Source organism: Limulus polyphemus, unplaced genomic scaffold, assembly GCF_000517525.1.
Source record: "Limulus polyphemus unplaced genomic scaffold, Limulus_polyphemus-2.1.2 Scaffold157, whole genome shotgun sequence".
NCBI lineage: Eukaryota > Metazoa > Arthropoda > Merostomata > Xiphosura > Limulidae > Limulus > Limulus polyphemus.
The window spans coordinates 843,843-852,050 of NW_013665767.1; the positions used below are offsets into that span (position 1 = coordinate 843,843).

The 8,208-nt window shown below is 31.4% G+C and overlaps 1 protein-coding gene across 3 annotated transcripts in view; it reads right to left on the minus strand.

Annotated features, from left to right (window-relative positions):
• LOC106476521 (regulator of G-protein signaling 7-like) overlaps window positions 1–6,904 on the minus strand; it is a 96,024-nt gene extending 89,120 nt beyond the window's left edge. For all 3 annotated transcript variants that reach the window (XR_002609769.1, XM_022381359.1, XM_013937178.2), the window contains exon 1: window positions 6,625–6,904. The gene's annotated coding sequence lies outside the window, so the exon portion shown is untranslated. The remainder of the gene's footprint in view (window positions 1–6,624) is intronic.
• Between the last annotated feature and the right edge of the window lie 1,304 nt (window positions 6,905–8,208).

Sequence of the window (8,208 nt, forward strand, 5' to 3'; positions counted from 1 at the left end):
CTATAAAACAAGAACGATAAGCGGGCTGTACATATTCTTAATTTTTACATTTATTATTATTGTTTAATTTAATACGAAGAAACTTATTAGGAGATAGAAATGAAAACTGAAACAGTTCACTTTTTGTACAGTTTTGCATAATCAAAGATTTGTTTAAAATGAGAAGAGCCTAAAAAAATCATAAATAATATTCAACGTTAAACTGGTACACAATTAAAAACATTTTATTTAGGCCTATCTATGGCCTTCAAAAAGTTGACGACTCTTTTTAAAGGCCATAGATAGGCCTAAATAACATGTTTTTAATTGTATACCAGTTTAATGTTGAATATTATTTATGAATTTAACTTTATACACAAGTGCCAAAATACTATAATTATGAGAAGAGCCTAAAGGAGGTCTTAGTTTAAAAAAAAAAAACATACGTAAAATCAATTAGAAGTAAACAAAAGTCATGCTTCTGCACTTCAAGAAATGATCTTGAAGGATTAATAAAAAAAAAAAGAATCCCTAAATAGTACGTTTTTTTTTCTTTTAGTAAGATTGAATAACAAAAAATTACTTGAAATTACAAAATATAGGGATTCTAAAGAAAATCTGCGTAAGGACTGGAAGGTTTTTAAGAAGGAAAATGTTACAAGTAAAAATTGTAAAACCGACAGAGTATGTAAAAATAAACGTTACATGTGACGAAGAAAAGGAAGTCTGAAGTATGTAAAGGAATATTTTAAAACGGAGGTTGACAAGTCATGAGTAACTAAGTTCTTTAAGTAAAAAGCTGAATACAAAGGAAGGTAGCAAGAACATAAAGGATGAACTTGGCAATGTATGTCTCATGTAATGAACTAGGAGGTCGAAGGAAAGGAAATTAAATTAGGACTCGCAGCATACGCTTGTAAATTTATACTTTAAATTATGAAGTACTAGAGGAGTTATGAAGCTCATGAAAGTTAAGGACTTCGGGGGTTCTGTAATGTTATACCTTAAGCGAATATGCTTTAGGGTTATATAAAAGCGTGAGGAGAAAAGGCTCAATTTATTAAGTTGCATAATTCACTTGTAAAATATCATTATGCCACAAGTGTATAGAATAGATAATACATTTAAGAAACTTCAGAAATCGGTGATAAAAAACATTATATGGCAGTAACAAGTGCAATTTGGTGAACGTTTACTTATTTTTCTTCTTTTAGACATCCAAGTAATTTCATTTGATGCTATTGTTAACTAATTGTATGGTCGCTTAACAAACAGCGACGAGAGAGATTAACACTATTTCGTGACACAAAAAATATGAACAATGAATATGATTGTTACGTAACAAAAAATGGCTAGAAACTCGCCAGTTGATTTGTAATAACTTTAAGCATATTATATGTTTAATTTTACTCAGTGAAGCAACAGTCACTTGAACGATTAAAAAAAACTTATTTTTATTCTCTTAATATATTCACATCAACTTTCTCGTTTTTTATGATAAAAGGTTTGAGCAAAAAATATCAAGTGGCAAGTTATCTAAGTTGACAAGAAATGTGGTACACTTACAACGCTCTCAAGATAATATGGATTATTATTACCTATAGCATAAAACGTAACCTACAAGTGGCATGCGCCATTCAAAGTTCTTCTGCAGTATTAAATGTATTTGTTCTGAGAAACACATGTACAGCAATGAACCACTGGAATGTGACCTCATAATGATAGCCAGTTATTTTCAAGCAAGTTTTTTTAAGGGGGGAGGTATTAGACGAGACTATGGAGACTGCGGGTTGCCTTTAGAACACACATGGTAAAAAGCCATAAGACGTAAACTGACTCTCTTTTACTCCTATTCAATTTATCTTACAAGCACTCTTAAAATCTTAAACAGTTAATTTTTACGTATCAAAACTTAGTAGCATATCACAATTATTTTGTTTTTGCTTTAAAAATCTGTATATCTCGGCGTGTAATTCATTTAAAAGTTGAAGTTTCTTTGTGGTTTTTTTTTCTAATAACTCGCAGGAAGTAAGGTGTGTCTTTTAGTAGTTGTGGACATTTTTTATGACTGATAAAAAAAGGGCACTTTTGAACCATAAGAGCAGGAAGGCAGGAGGCTTGAGCCCACCCAGCTAACCCCTATGCAAGTCACTAATGATAGCGATCTTCTAGTTAGCTTAACTTTTTATTTGCACTTTACCACTGTGAAATCATAAAAGTTACGTTGTTAAAGAGTGTATGATATAGTTGGAAAGAAAATTTTATCCCTGGTATAATTAAATTCAAACAATATTGTTTGAATTAGCAGAGAATGAGAAGATAATCTGTTATTCTAAACCAGCTGTTTTTAAATTTTGGATATAAACATAGTTAATCAAAACAAGCAACTCTCTGAAACAATGCACACAACGAACTCTTTAATAGCATGCTTTGGAGATGAGTGAAAGTCTACTAAACCTAAGGTAAAGGTACTGCTAAAACCCTTTTTTATCATTTTGTTATAAGTATACAATAATCAGATTGACCATTTGCAACAAATCAATAACATGTGAACTGCATAAACTAGTTCTCGATATCGCAAGTTGGTTTTCAGATCTATCAACAGTGAATACAACTCCCCATGAATACATACATGTGTACAAAAAACGACATTACTAATAGTTCTCATTGACTTTAACATTCTCCTTCCCGTAGGAACAAAACGGAACCACTATAGTACTTTTTGTCTTTACGTTTTTCTTTTTTTTAGCCGGGACATAGCGGCTCATATAATGGTTCCGAGTTATTTTCAAAAGTACAAACTTTTAGCTCATAGTTCTATCTTTTGACCGATTTTAGATTTAATTATACAGCCGCGGCTATTGAGGATTCACTCTTGTTTTATTTTTGTTGTTGTTTAAATCAGATAGTCTTTGTGTGTGTGTGTGTGTGTGTGTGCAACATTGCATAAATCATGACATTTCCAATGAAACAGTGAAATAAGAGTGATGGCATCTGATGCAACATCCAAAAGAGTGACTGTATATCCACCAAAACTGTCTGGGTATCCTTACAGCGATTTGACATTCCACAAACTTCGTAACTAATTACACATACCTTATGCCTCTAAAATTAATCGTTTTTATAATGATTTAGAAAGTGACGTCACAAACACAATGATTTATTTTTCAGATAAACTGACCTGTTTTTTTCGTTATAAATACGATATCAAATAGTTATTATCTCATATCCCAGATGTCGATATTGATCCCATTTTTGTAACTAACGAACTCACATCGAGTGGGTAGTGACAGGGGTGATACAATATCTATAAAAACATTCCCTTTTTGTTAACACTTATTCTCATGACTCATGCTTCCTACTGATGCAAGTTGTACCTTATTCTAAATACTTTCATTCTATAATGTGTGTGTGGCTTTGATAGTGACGTATGTTGTCATTTGGTATTTGCTGGAGCCCACATTACTGCAATGATTTCAATACTGCATTGTTTAACTATATTTCGCCACCTATTGTTAAAGGACTTCGGTATTAATCGTTGAATAGCATTCTCACTGTAATAGTTTACTAACTTTTTTGATTATTTGATTTATTTTGTATACATAAACCAACATTCATCTTCCACCCTCACAAATAATGGAATAACACCACAGAAGATAGTTACCAGAATCATGAATAGTTCACTAGATTTTATGATTATACCAAAAACCAACCTAAGTTTGTCGAGCTTTTCTTCTTCGTGTAAATAAATTGGGTAAAATATAAAACTCAAAACTTGGTTTAATTCTAGAAAAAAATAGTCATTTATCGTCATGTTATGCATGTGTATTTTTGATGTAAATAACTGAGTAGCCCTAATACATGCCATATTTATATTGAAATAAATGTTACCCATGTGCAGCCATCTACCTTTTTTATTTATACATTTTTAAGTATTTAATTCAAAATTTTATGCATTAGTCATTATGCCGTGAAAAATGTCTCACTTTTTCATTGTTTGTTTCTTACACTTTCTCAGTATCAACAGGGAAATTGTCCCTATTTGTAGTTTATATATTATCAATGTTAGCTTTATTACACATTTTTTTCACAATCCGATTTAGTTTTTATTTAACTTTCAACATTATTATAATTAGAAGGGCCAAGGGGGACTAGATGTACAAACATTTGGCTTGATGCTCAGGTTATTTACTTTTGATTCTTGATTAATTTTTGTATCTTCTCATTTTCTGATATTTTGGCCTATAAAATTGTGAATGCGTATTTCTACTTTGTCTTGACAGCTTTAAAATAGTGTTTATTTTGAGCAGTTTTCTATTCTAAGTTCTTCTTTATCCCTTCTTCATAGCTCCACTAGAACTACTTAGTTCTAAGGTGCAAGTATTTACATATTCTCTTACTTTCGTTACACAAATCTAAGCTGCTACAGGCTCTTACAAAGCTTTAAATGTCAACTACTTAACAATTTTTAAAGATTTAACAGTATAGATTTTGAGTGACAAATATTAAACCTTGATCTACAATACTATGCAACTTGAAAAGTTAAAATATAATTTCGAACTATAAACAACACATGTAAGCCAAAATCCGAAACCAGAACTAATTTCAACTGGTGCCAATTGTAAAATACAAAATAAAACCAAAACTTACAACCTAAGATACAATACAAATGAAAATCAAAACTTATTACAGTGTTTAATACATGAACATAAATATAAACTTTTTTAAAGTTAGAATTAAAGTAGTTTAAAACGCTTCACATTTTAAGTGTTTTATACCTTCGGATTATATTCACAAATTGCACCTAGACGTTAAGAACTTTATATTAAAATGATTTTGAAGCGTCACCACGATGTTACAGTTCATGTCGCCATGTCTGGTCGTGCTCTACCTGACGACCGCGCGTCTTGAAAGTAGTTCTGCAGCATAATTTTCATTGCAAAGGGCTCTGTTGTTGTCAAGATTCAACTCCTGAAGTAGAGTCTTTTGAAACTTTGATCTAGATTAAGTGGTTTGGTCCTGTACGTAAACAGTGTTCGTGTAATTAAAGAGCTAAGAAATATTTTCTTTCCAAATTATTACATATTCTGCATACTTTGACATTACTTCTCTTGGAAGTAACATAACGCAAACATAAATAAAGGAAATATTATTTGCAAGACTTCACTAGATGATCAAATCAGAATCGGCTGTGCCTGTTAACAACGCTCGAAAACTGAGTGAACGCTTTAGTTCAACTTTCATGAAAACGTCCGTGATAAATTGTTTATAAAATAAGTGGCTAAAACAAAACTTCCGAAGCTTTATAACTAATTGAAGTGATGTTATTTTCTACAATGGTGATGGATATTTAGTCGAAGTTTGTTAACTATTTAGCGGAAAAGGAATAAGACAATGGAATTCTATGTTACGTACCATTGCCAAGAGGTAAGAACATCGATATAGATATTTTTAAAAAATAGATATAGATACACACGATGAAATACAATATGTCCACACAATTAAAAAGTCTTATTTAATTATTCCAATACATGATCATTAATGCCACAGCTCTAAATTTAACAAAAGGTCTCTTAACTACATACAAGACGATTTCAAAATGAGCTTTAGAGCTTAAAAATTGTCAAAAATCAATATGTTATGGTTCTAGTCGTTTCGCAGCAGAAATGCTATTTGAAAAGAGCAAGCTAGAATACCTCATGACTATCAACATTTTGCATCTGACTTTCACTTACTTAAGATAAAATGTTTGACAAGCTAAACAATAGCAGGCATGTGTTACGATAAAATCAATTACTTTTTTCTTCGTTTTTGAAGATGAAACTTAAAATAGCTCTGCACGGTAGTTGGTGTCCAGAAACACTCCAGTTCAACATCGAACTTGTAAGTTAACTACAGCTTAAGATAGCACCAGTTTTACTTTCTAGGGCAAACAAGAACGAACTTATATATATATCTATAGTCGAACCAGTGGCGCTAATAGCATTTTAAGATGGCGTCCGTGTAACTTCACCCCGCAACATTTTATGGTATTTCGAACGTATCTGTCAATATATATATATATATATATAATTGAATTATCTTTGCCTTATCTACGAATATCATTATTAAACAGTAAAAAAAACATTCTTTACCAAACACATTAGATGGTTTCATTCACTAAAGTAACGGTGCTTAAATAATTATAAATTGACTATATCTTTTAGTTTAAGCACAAAACATTGACAATAATGGACTCTTCACATAATTGCAGCAGTCGGCATGTCAGTTACTTTAGATTGTATAGTAAGTACTGAAATTATTTTCTTTCCTTGATTTTCAAAGGTAGGAGAGTGACAAGTTGTTTTGGAATAAGTAACATTTTTTTTTAGGTCAGTGAAGATAAATTACTTTTCTTTCTTTGTCTTTCGAAAGTAATTGGGGAAGCAAAATGCCAAGAAATAAGTAAAATTTTTAGAATAGAGGATAAACACAAAAACTTAACATTTTATTCCCAAAACAACATATTTTGTTTTAGCATGGTGACAATATCAATACGTAACATAGGTAATCAAAATAACTGTATCACTTTAGATGAAGAAAAAATTATTTAAAATAACAGAGTTGGGGAATTAAGAAACATGCCTTTTGGTAAGCGGAACTTACCTTTGTTATTCTATCAAATTGTACCCAACATGATATTCTTAATTTGAACTCGAACTCGGCTAGTTTAGCTAGAAGTTTCGCTCAGCTTATGGAAGGATGTAAGAACGTCAGTGACTTCGCTGCGACTATCTTTTTAATAGCAGGATGTTTGTGAACACTTACTTAAGTACAAACAAACAGCGCCTAGTGGTTTGTCGCCTTCCGAGAAAGAGAAGAGAGATAAGACCAACTGTTCGTTTAATTGAGTGAAATGATACGCTCTTAAGAAAGCTTCGAGAAGTGTGACGTCTCAAGAGTGCCCGGCTGTTGCCAATAGAGCGCGCCCATGCGGCGTGCTAGTTCTCATAGACTGCCAACTCTCGCACGCTCTCTTCACGCTATCTACATCCACACTGCAGCAGCTGGGGGATCAATAAAATCTTTCATATGTGCACAAAAGGATCCTTTTGTGATTTTTTTTTGGTCGTCTGTAAACATAGTTTCAACCATCCGTAACTAAGAAGTTCCTAAAGGACTACACTAATCAGATAATATTATTTTTACAATAAAAGAAAAAACATATTTGTTTAATTTTTGTCGTACACAAGTTATCAAAAATACATTTTGACTGAATCTTTAATCACATATTCTAGGCTCAGGTTAAGCCACTAAAGAACATCTCATCTTTACAAGTTGTGTTATAGTAAGGACACAGTGTTAACACATTATTTGATGTTTTCCTAATAAAAAAAGTAATGAACTAGAAAGAAATATAATATTTATAATACTGATTTCACGGGACTTCAAAGAAAGGTGAAACAATATGGCAAACAGTTTTATCTATTGGGTTAGAATACTTTCAGAATTTGTAGTGCATACTGGAGGGGTTTAGATATCTTGGCAATAAAGTTTGAAAAAAAAAGAAAACGACCTTTACTCTCCGGATAAAAAAAAAAGCACATTTTATTTCTGTCAAACGAAAAGATTTGTTATTATTTTAGCGAAACAAATTTTTTTTCTTATTGTTATTAACTGGAAGATAAATATCGTTTTTGTCTCATTTTATTGTTAAAATGTTAGCGGTGAAAACAATCTGACTTCACTGAGTAATATCACAAAATAACAACAACAAGCACTTAACTGTATTCAGAAAAATACGCGAACAGTGAACTACTTAACGACAAAATCGCACACATAATAAAACTTTGACTTTGGATTAATGTTTGACATGGGTAGGATATCATAGAGTTTTTAAAATAAAATGTGGGTTTTCAGTACAATTGTAAGGATCATGTTCTGTAATAAAATATATATTTTTCAACGGAATGTTGTACAGGGTAAGAGTAAACATTTCTTTATGATAACTATGGTTAATATGGTTAATTTTACAGGATTTAGTAAAACCACAAAGTTCAATGTTTCCAAAACTATCCATAAAGTAATAAAAAATGACAATTAAAATGGTTCTTGTTAGCAACTGAGGATGAAAGAAATAACTCCGAATGGACAATTGAATATGCTGATTAAACTTATCAGATCAAAAGTTCAATTTTGTCACTATAGTCCGGGACATGATAACCATTTGGATAATTTAATAACTTACTC